The following is a 16,243-nucleotide window of genomic DNA, read 5'->3' on the forward strand; positions in this document are numbered from 1 at the left end:
AATTATAAAGAAACTAATGCAAGATTGGCCTTCAATGGATTAAACTATTTTATTAGGTTATTTCTGGTCACATAGCTCTTCGATTGTTTCTGTTCTTATACATCCTTTGCTTTCAAAAATATTGGTTTGAGCGATCCAGATGAAGGTAAATTCTGAAAGTCACTTCAAATTTCGAACACATGACATTTATATAACGTGTTGCATTTATATTGTATATAATAAAGTTATAAATTAGATAAAAATGTAGATATATGATTGTCAGCAATGGCCTGTTTATATAATTTTAAAAACACCTGATCATTGGGATGTACGTTTCAATTTTTTTTAACACAAGGAATGAATTTAGGGTGACCTTGTTCTCGAAAAAATAAAGTTTTCCCAAGCACTATACATGTTGTTTGCATTTCGTCAATGAGGAGGGTGTAAGTCATAATTTTTGACAATGGAAAATATCTGGAAATAGCTTATTATACCTACTTATTTATTTTTATTGAAGACAAAATTTATAAATGATAAAATCTAATTTTCCTATTAGTTTCAACTACAGTGATTAATCTAGAGGCATATTATTAATATATGTTGAATTGCCATCACAAAAAGAAGTTTCTCAAAAGGGATACATTTTTAGCCAACATAGCCTAAACTCCTAAGTGAGCTATTTTCATCTCTTATCGTCAGTGGACTGTTATCATTGTCTATTATTGCGACCTAAAATGAAAGTTTACCACATATTTGTCTGCTCTTGACCAAGGTATTTAAACTTTTGCAAGTTTGCCTGTCCTATTGAATCAATACAATAGCTCTTGTTCTCTGTGTAGTTTATTCAATGGGACCTTTAAATTTCTTCTAGGAGAAATCTATCACTCATTGATTAATTTACCTGACCAAAACAATAGCTTCTTTGTTGATTGAAATACATGTATAAACTCACATAAACTACATGCGATACAGTATTTATTCTACATCAATAATATATTTTCAATCTGTTCAATATAAACACTGATTCAATAATAAAAAAGTTTATTTCTGAATTTTTTTTACTACTGTTCCAAAGAATTTGCATGTTTTTTGTGGTTGTTCAGTTATGAAGAATACATTTCTGAAGACCTTAATTTAAACATTATCATTTTCAAATTTTTATGTGTGAACACACCAAAAAAGCAAATTTTGATAGGTACGTATCAAATAATTGAATCATTGGTGTAGCTTACTGTTCACACAGTCTATCAATTATGTGAACACCTCTCCTTAGAATCATTATTGTAAATTACAAATACAAAATTTGTTCATTTTCGGAATGAGTAACATTTATTTGTATTCAAATGCGAGAGAAAGGAGATATTATCCGAGTTTTTTTCATTTTTGTAGCGAGTACACTTACATGTTGTATTTTCTTACAATGTACAAACTAGTGATTTAGCGGACAATCTAATAATGTACACATGAAAACATGTACCTTTGTTTTACAGTTTTATTTTTCCATAAAATCCACAATGTTTTAACCGCAAAGTAATTTATAAAACTGCAATTAACGTAAACATTATTTAAATGTATCCGTTCGCTTTCAATAAAAGCAGGATACAAGATATGTATGCGTATACTATTTTGTATTTTGTATCTATAAAATAACTGCAGATACAAGTCTTCCTTCCCTCAACCGAAAAAAACCACACATATGCTTCAGCCGACATAGCACTGTTTGGTTTGAATTAATTAAGTCATCAACCGGGGACACTTGCTTTCCGACTGCTTGGTCGTAAGTTGTAAAATGAATAATATCTTCCAGCATGTTCATTCAGTTTGTATAAATGACTGTTACCGTCATAATCCAACTACGTTTCTTACGTCTATACTTTCGCGGACCATCGCACTTTAGCGTATGCAAGCATCGCACTTTAGCGCAGACCATCGCACTTTAGCGTGACCATCGTACTTGAGCGTCCCCAACACACTTTAGAGTCCTACATATATATATATATAGATATATAAAATGACTGAATAATATATATATAGAAGTCTATAAAAAGGACCAACCAGCAAAGATGTCAAAAATGAATATGGCCGCATCCGTGTTCACCCTCAACCTTTTTATATATTATGTATTATCATAAAATACAACTTACATTTCAATATTATGGATGAACACGAATGCGGCCACTTTCATTTCAGACGGAAACCGTCTAAAATTTAACTAAAATGATCAAATTGTGAAGATTTCAGTAACTTAGCACGACTTAATGATGCTAGTACTCGATATATGTGCATTGTATTGTCAAAAACAGCCCATATTTATGTAGCAGAAGCATTCTACTTTTCAATAAATATCTTAACGATTACATATTCACAATTTTCTAAAACTGCTATATTTTGGGCCAAAAATGTGTCTTACTGAACCTACTCCTTTACTATGGACCGGATCGTCTAGAATAGACGATACTATGCAGATAAGGACAAAAAATTATATCAGTCTAAAAATTTGCACAACGGTACTGATATAAGATGTTATTATACGAAAATGTTGTTATTAAATCGTGTTGACAAATATTACTGCTCAACAAATGGCCTTCGTCAGTGTCAACAATTTAAACAATACCAGGATATATGTATATATATATATATTGTTACATCTTGTGATCAATTAATTTGACAATCGCCAATGGCAGTTAGCAGGATTTAAGAACATCGGTTGTTTGACCTGTTAGTCAAAAGCGTTTTGTTAAAATATACTTTTTCACTGTTTTGGTCTTTTTGAAAATGTTGTTTGTGCTGTATTTAGACCCTTCTACAACGAAATTTGTTTTACATGCAGACGTATAAAAATTGCGGTTTTTCTTCAACGCAATCATAGGTTTGAACGTTGTTTTCAATTTAGACTTGTTTCTATTTTTTCGTTTGGGCTTGTATCATATTGCTCCTCCGGTTTATATGATCCGTTCATCCTATAATTCAAGAGTCTTTCCTTAATTGAGGTAAATTATATGGCCTTCCAAATACCGTTTCGATTCCTACCATCACTGAAGAGACATTTATTGTCGAATTCCGGATCTGGTGTAAAAAAAAATGGCACCTCATGTTTGTGGTTTAAGATCTTTGCCGCATGTTTATTGTGTTTTGTTTAGTATAAGATTAATATTAAGATCAATTTTGTTACATCTTGTGATCAATTTATTTGTCAATCGTCAATGGCAGTCAGCAGGGTTGAAGAACATCAGTTGTTCGACCTGCTAGTCAAATGCGTTTTGTTAAAACATATTTTTTCACTCTTTTGGTCTTTTGGAAAATGTTGTATTTAGACCCCTTCTACAACTAATTTTGTTACATGAACACGTATTAAAATTGCGGTTTTTATCCAACGCAATCATAGGTTTGAACGTTGTTTTTCGATTTAGACTTGTTTATATTTATTTTGTTTGGGCTTGTATTATATTTTCCATCCGGTTTATATAATCCATTCATCCTATTTTGACTCTTTAAAATTCAAGAGTCCATCCTAAATTGAGGTAAATTAAATGGCTTTCCAAATACTTTTTGATCCCTAACATCACTGAAGAGACAATAATTGTGGAAATCCGGATATGGTGTAAAAAATTTAGCACCTCCTGTCGTGGTTTACCATCTTTGCCACAAGTTTATGTTTTTCTACTTGGTATTAAATTTATATAGAGATCCATTTTGTTACACCTTGTGATCAATTTATTTGTCAATCGGCAATGGCAGTCAGCAGGATTTAAGAACATCAGTTGTTCGACCTGCTTGTAAAATGCGTTTTGTTGAAATATATTTTTTCACTCTTTTGGTCTTTTGGAAAATGTTGTTTGTGCTGTATTTAGACCCCTTCTACAACGAATTTTGTTGCATGCACACGTATTGAAATAACGTTGTTTTTCAATTTAAACTTGTTTACACATATATGTTGTGTACAACATGTAAGTTTGTTCAAATTATAATTTGTACCGGGAATTTGTACAAGTTATAAGTTTTTTTTGACACATAACTTCTTGCATCGGGTGATAAAGGTTTATGTTCTAAAATTTACTAGTTTAATGTTTTATATTCAAATTCATATACCTCAGCCTAACATTTAGTGCTTTTCTCCTTGCCTTCAAACTGGAAATAAAAACACCTGAATGGTTTAAATTATAACTGTTTTTCTCCGTATACTCAAATCGTATCCATAAAAAGTCTTTTTGTGTTCTTACAATGTTTTTTGTAACAATGCTTAGTATAAGACTGTATCATGTAGTTGTAAATTATGACAGAAATATGCGAAACACAAGACTTTGTGCTTGCATCATCCATTTGTGAGAAGTTGTTCATAAATCACTGATAACCTGTACAAAAAATCTGTACAAATTATAATTTGTACAATTTGTACAACATTACAACTTGTACACAACACATATATATATATTTTATTTCAAAATTTAAATCACGATTGAATGCAAACTATGCATTTTCTATTGTGTAATAATGACGCTCCATACTTCTATATATAGACTAAGTGTAATACGATTTATCTCCCTTTATATACTCAACGACAACTATGACGTTACATACCTACCGTTACATAGTTACGTTAATCATGTATAGTTTCACCTGAAGATTGTTATTTAAATATGAAAGTACTAGTGAATTAAAACTATTCATACCGGAAATGTTGGATTTTTTAGTAATCTATATATATATATATATATATATATATATATATAAATTATTTCTGTGACTGTATATTGCATTAATTTGTAGGATCCTTTACATAATTAGATAACTCAGCTGATCTGTAACAATACCATCTTCATGCCTTATATATCATGTACTGTATTACGATGCTAGATTAAAACTGACGAGGAAAGGTAACACCCGGCCACCGAAAGCTTTATCATAGTGAAGCCTAGGTGGTCGTGTGGTCTAGCGTCGGATATAATGCAGGCGATTTGGTGTCACGATATTTCAGTAGCATGAAATCGAATCCGGGCGAGGGAAGAACAAAAAAATTGCTAAGGCAAATTTACAGATCTAAAATTGTTGGGTTGATATTTAGATGAAATATATATATATATATATATATATATATATATATATATATATATATATATATATATATATATATCAATTATTGGCGTAAAAGTCAGCATTTCGTGCGTAAAAATGACCACCAAAGTAGGCACGGGGTTTAACTATGCATTTCCCTGCATACTTAAACTGTAGCGATATATTTCTCTATGAAAAACTTATTTGTTCATTGAATTACGGTATTATTTTTAAAGGCTTTTACATTATCTTCCACATGCACCAAAAATTAGCTCAATTGCGTTTATTTTCGTGAAATGCCGACACTTCGAAATTTCAAGACGTATATATGATGACCTATGCGCTTGCTTCAAACATATAACTTAAGAGTGCACGGTCTTTAATCATATATTTCTCATTTAAACTGATATATATATTGCTTTTTATTTATGAAATAGATAAAGTGTAAAATACCTTAATTTTTGGTTAAATTATATAAAGCCAACTTTCTTAGTTAAAAAGATATATTTAATAAACCGATATATACGCCTCGTTAAAAGGGTTTTCTTTTCTAGCAATGAATCTCACGTGATTAAATACGTCACATGTTATGTGAAGGACATTTGATATCATGTACAGTCTGTAGAAAATGAAAGTTATATATTTTGAGATTTACACTATATTACGAGTTTATCAAGGTATGGAAATTCCAAATAGGATTTTATTTGTATTATTTGTTTATTGTCAGTATAATAGATATAATAGATAGGTATTAAATGCATTTAGTTGTTATTTTTGGCTAGATGAGCTCTTGACCTACTTAACGTAATAAATAACAATAGCTTATTTACATTTAAATTTATCACAGACCCTGGTGGATCTAGAAATTTTCATAAAGTAGGGGCCCTCTCTAGTCAACTTTCAATGATTCCACAGTGGCGGATTCAAAAGCGGTAAGATTTTGTGTTCCCTATATAATCCCCCCCTTTTTTGTCCTGGGTTGGGAACCCTTTTAAAAATGGTTTGATCCGCCTGTGTTCTCTTAATATTTAACCACTTTTCAGAAATAGAACCCTGCGCCCCCTTAAATCTACCTCTGGGCTCTGGGTTATATCTCCAATTGAGGTCATATTAGAGAAATCAGGTGTACAAACACCAAAGTAGGCACGGGGTTTAAGTATGCATTTCCCTCTATACATAAACTGTAACGATATATTTTTATATATGTATTGCTTTTTATTTATGAAATAGATAAAGTGTAAGACACCTTAATGTTTTGTTTAAATTAAGTAAAACCAACTTTCTTAGTTTAAAAAGATATATTTAATAAACCGATATACGCCTCGTTAAAAGTTTTTTTTTTATAGCAATGAATCTCACGTGATTAAATACGTTATTACAATGATTTTTATAGTTACAATAATGAAACAATAATGACACAACTCATAAACATGAATTTAACTATTTCTTAGATGTTAATCTACAACCAGATCAGAGCCATATACATAAAAAGGCAAAACAATATATTTATTAGCTAGATGAGCTGTTGACCTACTTAACGTAATAAATAACAATAGCTTATTTAGATTTAAATTTATCACAGACCCTGGCGGATCTAGAAATTTTCATAAAGTAGGGGCCCTCTCTAGTCATTATTCAGTGATTCCACAGTGGCGGATTCAAAAGCGGTACGATTGTGTGTTCCCTATATAATCCCCCCTTTTTTGTCCTGGGTTAGGAACCCCTTTTTAAAATGGCTTGATCCGCCTGTGTTCTCTTTATATTCAACCAATTTTTCAGAAATAGTTCCCTGCACCCCCTTAAATCTACCTCTGGGCTCTGGGTTATATCTCCAATTGAGGTCATATTAGAGAAATCAGGTGTACAAACACCAAAGTAGGCACGGGGTTTAAGTATGCATTTCCCCTCTATACATAAACTGTAACGATATATAATTATATATATATTGCTTTTTATTTATGAAATAGATAAAGTGTAAGATACCTTAATGTTTTGTTTAAATTAAGTAAAACCAACTTTCTTAGTTTAAAAAGATATATTTAATAAACCGATATACGCCTCGTTAAAAGGTTTTTTTATACGCCCGTCAAATTTTTGACGGGACGTATTATGGTATACAAATGTCTGGTGTCCGTCCGTCTGTTCGTCCGTCTGTCCGTCTGTCCGGCGTAAACATGTCGCACCGTAACTTGAGAACGACTTATCCAAATTTCATGAAACTTCATATAGTTGTTTCTTATGATGGTCAAATGATCTGTATACTTTTTGGTAAAAATAAGATTTAAACTTTTTGAGTTACGGCACTTTGTAACTAAAACAGGGATGTGCTTTTTTTCACATGTCGCACCGTATCTCAAAAACGTTTCTTGATTATTGCTTAAAACTTTACACACTTCTTAGTTATATTAATCTTAATATCTGTATATTTTTTGGTGATGATTCAAAATTTCCTTTTTGAGTTTTTGAGTATTTTGTTAAAAGGGGGAGGGTTTTTTTTACATGTCGCGCCGTATCTCAAAAACGATTTATGATTATTGCTTAAAACTTTACACACTTCTTTGTTATATTAATCTAAAGATCTGTATAATTTTTGGTGATGACTCAAAATTTTATTTTTGAGTTATTGAGTATTTTGTTAAAAAGGGGAGGGTTTTTTTTACATGTCGCGCCGTAGCTCAAAAACAATTTATGATTATTGCTTGAAACTGTACACACTTCTTTGTTATACTAATTTAAAGATCTGTATACTTTTTGGTTTGATTCAAAATTTTATTTTAGTGATATTTGTAAAATAAAACAGGGTGGGAAGGGGGGGGGGTTCACATGTCCCGCCGTGTCTCAAAAACAATAAATGGTTATTGCTTAAAACTTCCTCAGAAACTATTTATGATTATTGCATAAAACTTCCACACAAGACGTCGGGCGTAAGCTGTTTTTTTTTTATAGCAATGAATCTCACGTGCTTAAATACGTTATTACAATGATTTTTATAATTGTTACAATAATGAAACAATAATGACACAAATCATAAACATGAATTTAACTATTTCTTAGATGTTAATCTACAACGAGCCATATACATAAAAGGCACAACAATATATTTATTAGCTAGATGAGCTGTTGACCTACTTAATGTAATAAATAACAATAGCTTATTTAGATTTAAATTTATCACAGACCCGGTTGGATCTAGAAATTTTCATAAAGTAGGGGCCCTCTCTAGTCATTCTTCAGTGATTCCACAGTGGCGGATTCAAAAGCGGTAAGATTTTGTGTTCCCTATATAATCCCCCCTTTTTGTCCCGGGTTAGGAACCCCTTTTTAAAATGGGTTGATCCGTCTGTGTTCCCTTTATTTTCCACCAATTATTCAGAAATAACACCCTGCTCCCCTTAAATCCACCTCTGGGCTCTGGGTTATATCTCCAATTGAGGTCATATTAATGCAGTTTTCATCACTTATTTTTCAAGATTCATCATAACACAAGTTCTTTATCTAATAATATATATGGCTGAATCCATCTGTAGAAATTATCTTTCTGAAACACAAAATGCATTTAACTTTTACACATCTAGTGTATGACAGATCTTAAAACTTTTCCAACTGAAGCCAAAAGCCAGAAAACTTTTTATTCTCATAGTGGTGTGAACATGATTGTTGTTCCCATAATACTTGTTCCCCCTGGAACAAGTCTTTGAATGGTAATAGGTTCTTTGGAACAAACATAACATAATTTTATTTCCACCTTCTTAAGATATTTTCCTGGAACTAAAATGTTATATGGTTTCATAATATCTGTTCTTTTAGAGAGAGTGTCATTTGATTTTTTATACTTGATCACACCTTAGTTGATATTCACCTCACATTTCATTTACCTGGACATGAAGTACATACAAAGAACATGAAGAGTGGGCAAGAAAAGGGGAACGTGAACCCTGGAACACATTTTTTTTTTAAATCTCCGGACTGACTTTAAATTTAGTCCCTGTTTATTTTTTAATAGACTGTGAGAGAAATCAGGTGTACAAACAAGAAACACGAGGCCGGGATAAGGTATCGGTACTTCATGTATCTCTAACAAATGTAAAATTCAAAAAAAATATTATAACACTAAAAAAAATTTATAAAAAGAGATACTGAAATGTTTTATTTAGTGTATAAAGTGTTTTTTCAAAACTAATATATTTTCTCGTTTCAGCTGAAAGTACCTCTCTAATAACTGTTTATGTGCTGCTTAAAAATATATTGCAGCACTTCACAGTTGCTTGAAAGGTTGAAAATGTCATCATGCAGAAATTAGAGCAGATTCCTCAGATTAAAATCATTGAAAATGGATAGATGCACTGGTCCTGGTGGTATACATCGATACAATTAATCTTAATTACATTTGGAATGAAAATTGTCTTCTTTTTTTGGTTTTTTGCACGATAAAACCAATATTTAAAGTGAGTCACTCGTTAAAAGTAATGTTTATCCCATTCTTAAACCAATGCATGTATATCATCAACTTAGTCTTCTGTGCATTTCTAATGCAAAATAAGGCAAAATGTTTGGTCCGATATGATTCTGTTATTACAAACTTTTTAAACAAATTACTTCCCTTTGTTAATCTGAGACTGGTTCCATACCGGACAATTTGGCTTTTGCCAATGCAAAGTATGATGGATTGAAAATGATGTATCGGCGGTTAAACTAATTTTGTATGAAAAATAATTTCTGATGTCGTAAGTATTTATCTAAACAACAAGAGGGACGAAAGATACCAAAGGGACAGTCAAACTCATAAATCTAAAACAAACTGACAACGCCATGGCTAAAAATGAAAAAGACAAACAGAAAAACAATAGTACACATGACACAACATAGAAAACTAAAGAATAAACAACACGAACCCCGCCAAAAACTAGGGGTGATCTCAGGTGCTCCGGAAGGGTAAGCAGATCCTGCTCCACATGTGGCACCCGTTGTGTTGCTTATGTGATTACAAATCCGGTAAATAGTCTAATTCGGTAGGTCACATTCATGAAAGGGTTATTCCATAACGGTCAACCAACTCGTGATGGCGTCCGTAAAATTTACGAAGGGGTGATTTCAACTTCACCATTTGGAACTCTTGGTTTAATAGCTTCCTTGTGAGCAGTAACCCTCTATCAAGAAAATCATGATAGGAAATGCAAGCACGGGAATATCGTTTCAATTGGGAGATATATACCCCGTATGCAGGTGCTGCTGGAATGTTGCTACTTAGAAATGGAAAGTTCACAATTGGAAAGCTGAAATCATCTCTTTTGTCGTAAAGTTTTGTTTTCAACCGACCCTCATTGTCAATTTCTAGATGTAAGTCAAGATATGAAGCCGACTTAACTGTATCTGTAGTATCCTTTATCTCCAATTTGATGGGATAGATGCGTTCCACATAGTCACCAAATTTTGAATTGTTTAGTGAAAGAACGTCATCTATATAGCGGAAAGTAGAGTTAAAGGATATTGCTAACTTCTTATCTTTCTTCCTAAGAAGTTCCTGCATGAAGTCAGCTTCAAAATAATAAAGAAACAAGTCGGCAAGTAGAGGGACACAGTTTGTTCCCATTGGGATGCCGACAGTCTGTTGAAAAACACGTCCTCCAAACGTTACAAATATGTTGTCAATCAAGAAATCAAGCATCTTGATAATATCGGTTTCAGAGAATTTTTTGTCTGAATCAGAGTGATTCTTTACAAAGTATGATTTATCCCTCCCTAAGACAAGATACTTGTATCTACGTTGGCCATTCTTTTTTATGAAGCAAAGTAATACCAACTCTTTCGTCTTTTAGTTTGGAATGTGGAATACTTGTGTAAAGAGTAGAAAAGTCAAATGTTTTAACACTGTTACAATATGAAAGAGAGTTAGATTGTATGTACTCTAAAAGATCTTTGGAATTTTTAAGTATCCACATCTGATTCACGCCACCTCTAGAATAGGCAGTTTCACAATAACTTTGAAGCCCATCTTTGATTGCTGATAAAGTAGATGTTAATAATTTAGAAAGAGGTTTCGTTGAGCACTTGGAAGTTTTTAACAATAATTTCTGATGTCGTAAGTATGTATCTAAACAACAAATTAATGTAATTAAAAGATTTCAAAATCTAAGATTACGCACAGGTAAATTTGCTGTTCCTGCTAGCTCTCCATTGTAATAAAAAAAAATGAATGTCCCTCATAATGGAGACAACTAAAAAAAAAGGTATCTAATTACAGGGTCGGGAATTGGCAAATGGACTATACTAATGCTTTTTTCTGCTTATCATGTTTGTGGCTTTGATCTTGTTGTACGTGCTTTAACATGATGATGATGGAAGTGTTTAACGACATTGACTGGATATACATCCCGCGGGCAATTGGTGAGATTTAGATATTTTCTGCAGTTGGTATCACAAGGATTTGTATAGTAAGACTTACTATACAAATCCTTGGTAATCAGCAACAGGTTGAAGGCCGCTATTTTGGTGCGCGGCCATCTTGGTTATGCTGAGTTATTTTTGGTTTGTTTACTCTTTTGATGTTTCTTTTGTACTTCACAACGGCTACTTTCAGGCCCAGGTTGGTTAGCTTGATAGCCCGCTAACAACGATGATGGCGTACTAGTCTACGAGTTTCTGACGTAGTAATAACGTGAGACAGTTAAATGAATGTCCATTATTCAACACCTCGGTTACAGCTCTCGAGCGTTTGTCGTCATAACACTCCCCCATCAAAAATTAATTTTGGAGTGTATGCTGACGCGGGTTGGTTTCTGTCATCGAAAGAAGTTAGTCGTTAATACATCTAATAATAAAAATTCCTAATTTTGAAGCAAGAATAAAACTAAAATTTTCATCGCACGAAATTGAAATAAAATATAGTGTACGAAAATCCATACAAATAAAATATTAAATAACGATATGTTTTGTTTCTATTAAGTTAATGAAATTAAATGAATAGACAACTTTCGAGTTCGATGCATTTCCGTCAAAAACTCTAGTTTTAGTGAACGTCATTTGTGCGTTTAGGGGCGTCGTCACTTCCATTCCAATATTGAACGAGTGGTTGGAAAACTATACTTCTATATTGTACGAATTATTCGGCAAATTGAATTCTCAAAATTGACAATCAGCACTACTGTCATTCGGAATTGTCATTAAGTACCTATATAACAAGCATTATTTCTAGTTTATCCTGCATAATGACGATCACTAAGACGCTTGATGAACGTTAATAGTGCAGGGATACAGGCGATCCCCTCTATCTGGTAAATGACGTCATAAAGGCGCGTATAATTGACGAGTTTTTTTCCGGTGACGGATGAACTCGAAAGTGGTCTATTGAATTAAAATTTCCAAACTATATATGTAGATTTCTCATATTTCTCGACTGTCTTCAATTATTACAAACAAAAAGAAAAATGTTTATTTAGCGGGTTTTTTCTAAAACAATATATCTTCATTGTTTTCTGATATTTCAAAAGACATCTTATTTTGTTTGTTTGCCAAGCTTACTTGTATGCGGTTAGTACCATCACTAATAACTCCTAACTATTAAAGACCAAATGACCTAATAAACAACAACAAATGGAAGTTTTTAACGACCTTGACTGGCTAGGCAAAATAAACCTGATAATTGGTATTCAATATATATAATCCTAGGTCATGCCTGACATATTTCACAAAAACGGCCGATGAAAACTTCGATAACTCCTTAAATGTTAAAATGTTAAAATGATTTTATCAAAACAAAATTTATTAGATGAAGAGTTATATTATCTATCGAATGCATACCTTCACAACACACTAAAACATATATTTCATGTCCTGGGTGCAGTTTGTATGTCCTGCGTGCACTCATGACGTCCTGAGCGGTGTTTAGACGTACCGGTGTCTTTTGTTTAAGTGTTTCATTTTTTTACATTGTCATTTTGGTGTCTTTCTTAGCTGACTATGCGTTATGGGCTTTGCTAATTGTTGAAGGCCGTACGGTGACCTAAAGTTGTTAATTTCAGTGTCATTTTGGTTTCTTGTGGAGAGTTGTCTCATTGCATGGCAATCATACCACATTTTCTTTTTTATGTTTGTAAAAGTTAACGCACGACAAATGATGAGAATTATTCACCTAGCCCTGGGGTCAGGTGAGCTAAAACATTTGCATTCAAGTATGACTACATATTTTGGAATCAAAACCAGGACACTATTGACTATTGGGCGCGGTTTTTATATAATTATCCTTAAAAGTGTTTTGTGTATGTTCAGTGGAAAATATTACAGAGTAATGAAATGGAGTTTTGAAAACGATCTGTAAAATGTCGAAACATATACAAGAAAACATACAATCTTCACGCTATACAATAATTTCTACGGAATTGGCTTGTACAATTTCTTTCGACAGGCTTGTAAAATTCTTCTTTACCAGTCAACAGAATTATAATATACAGTGTTAATTTCCATTGTTTAACGCAAGCGTACATTGTAGATAAATAAATTAAATTGTAGTGACCTGGGGTCGTGTCATCGAAGGTGTCTTAGGACTAAGACATGTCCCAAGACCATCGTAGGAGATTTTTTTGCTCTTAGCCATGTTATTGAAACGATCTTATTTTAAGAGATGTCCTAATGGTGGTCCCAACTTTAGGAGTACTACTAAGGTCTTAAGGACATTTTCACTTTAAGGATAACTTTATGAAGTCTTAGCATATAAAATTAAAGAACCTTAGTGAGCACGCTCACATACCCCACGTCCCCACATTGTCACTGGAGAAATTGAATAAGTGTAAGAAAAAAAAATTGTATAAGAAAAAATAATGACTAATAATTTCCTGTCAATATGCACATCTACATACAGTGAAACCTGGGTAAACCGAACCCTGATAAAACCGAATTTCAGTTTAAACCGAACAATTTTCAAAATCCCACACAATTTCCCTATTAATTAACGTTAATCTAACCTGAAAAAACCGAACCCTGTCAACACCGAATTCCGAACGCTTTTTGAAGGCTCGTTAGTAAATTTGTATCTAAAAATTACCTGTCAAAATCGATCAATACCAATCAAAACAATAAAATATAATTAATTATTTGCATGATTTAATTAAACAAACACAGGGTGGCAGAGTATCCCCGAAGGTATTTGAGGTTTAATGAACTTGTGAGTTGTTATTACAAACTAATTAGCATGTCTGTGTGCATGTATAAAGTGATTTTTTCGTAAAGAAACGTTAAACTGGTCAGTTACCCCCATCGCCGATAATGACAAGAAAGGAACTTTCCCTCAGATCAATTAAATGAACCTTACTCAAATAATTACGGCCACAAAATCGAAACTGCCATTCTGTAGCTAAACTGTTTAATTAAATAATAGTTTGAAAGCCTTTCACCGGATTAAGAAGTCGTGCAACACAACAAGGTCAATGGATTTCGATTGCTGGATTCCCATTAGAGGCCCTATATATTTGATTCGGATGCTCCCGAAGACTTCCGTTAGTTATTTAGCAACGATAAAGTCCGAGAATAAACTGGACCCCTGCTGTTGTTTCACTGTTATCGTGTGCCGAAGTATCAATCAGCGGGTGACCAGTTTAGTCCGATAACTCGTGTGTACAATGACATTCCCGATTCAACTACGGAATCGTCATATGACAGTGACTGTGAATCTGAATTGGTCAGTGAATTAACGGATGAGAAAATAATTATAAAAAGCAAAATCGCTCCACGTCGGACATCTCCCAACGACGAGCGTGATTGACGGAGTGGCGTTTGTTTATCAACAAAAATGTAGCAATAGTTATCAAAGGTACCAGGATTATAATTTTGTACGCCAGACGCGCGTTTTGTCTACATAAGACTCATCAGTGACGCTCATATCAAAATATTATATATCAAAAAGTCTATCTTTTATCTTCTTTTATTTTCACATTTACATCTAAATCAACACAAAAATAAACTGTCGGCTGTTGTGTCACAATGTAGTATGTCCTTATTATCTACAAAATTTCATGAAATACTGTTGTGTGGTTTCAGAGGAGTTGAGATGACAAACTGTTGCAGAAGTACATTGAAACAAATAAGTTCAAAGGGCCTAACTCCTAGAAAAAAAAATGAATCGTAATTTCCTGTCAATATGCACATCTACGTAGTATGTCCTTATTATCTACAAAGTTTCATGAAATTTTGTTGTGTGGTTTCAGAGGAGTTGAGATGACAAATTGTTGAAGTAGTAACTTAAAGCGAAAAAGTTCAAAGAGGCCTAACTCCTATAAAAAAAATTGAATCACAATTTCCTGTCGATATGCACATCTACATATTATGTACTTATTATCTAAAAAGGTTTCATGAAATTCTGTTGTGTAGTTTCAGAGGAATTGCGATGACAAACTGTTGCAGTAGTACATTTAAGTAAATAAGTTCAAAGGGGCGTAACTCCTAGAAAAAAAATTGAATCGTAATTTCCTGACGATATGCACATCTAATAGTATGTACTTATTATCTAAAAAGGTTTCATGAAATTCTGTTGTGTAGTTTCAGAGGAATTGCGATGACAAACTGTTGCAGTAGTACATTTAAGTAAATAAGTTCAAAGGGGCGTAACTCCTAGAAAAAAAATTGAATCGTAATTTCCTGACGATATGCACATCTAATAGTATGTCCTTATTATCTAAAAAGGTTTCATGAAATTCTGTAGTGTAGTTTTAGAGGAGTTGCGATGACAAACTGTTGCAGTAGTACATTGAAGCAAATAAGTTCAAAGGGGCGTAACTCCTAGAAAAATGTTGAATCGTAATTTCCTGACGATATGCACAACTACATAATATGCCCTTTTCATCTAAAAAGGTTTCATGACATTCTGTTGTTTGGTTTGAGAGGAGTTGCGATGACAAGAAACAGGACTGACGGACGGACGGACGGGTCAAAAACATTATACCATCCGCAACTTCGTTGCGTGGGGTATAAAAATGAATCCTGCAATTAGCTAACTATTGTATAAATAACAGGTACATACAAATAAATGTTTGCTTTTTTGTACTTGTCCTGTTACCCCAATTCCACGTTGTGCAAGCAGTAATATGAATATTTCTGTTTCCAAACCAGTTCATTTTGGGGTCCTCTTCGCGGTCCGTGTTTCAACGATGTCGATTTTGTGAAATTAGAGACAATGATTTTGATTTTATAACTAAAGTTTCAAGTGTTGGGAGTAATTTCAGGA

At 33.0% G+C, this 16,243-nt stretch overlaps 1 protein-coding gene and 1 long non-coding RNA gene across 2 annotated transcripts in view; both read left to right on the forward strand.

The window, feature by feature from the left end:
• Positions 1-16,243, forward strand: part of LOC143066838 (uncharacterized) — a 265,369-nt gene that overhangs the window by 51,998 nt on the left and 197,128 nt on the right. The window lies entirely within an intron of this gene.
• Positions 5,184-9,430, forward strand: LOC143069199 (uncharacterized). The gene is made up of 2 exons (XR_012976346.1): positions 5,184-5,708; positions 9,230-9,430. It is a non-coding gene; the product is annotated as an uncharacterized LOC143069199 (long non-coding RNA).

This window comes from Mytilus galloprovincialis, chromosome 3 (genome assembly GCF_965363235.1).
Source record: "Mytilus galloprovincialis chromosome 3, xbMytGall1.hap1.1, whole genome shotgun sequence".
NCBI lineage: Eukaryota > Metazoa > Mollusca > Bivalvia > Mytilida > Mytilidae > Mytilus > Mytilus galloprovincialis.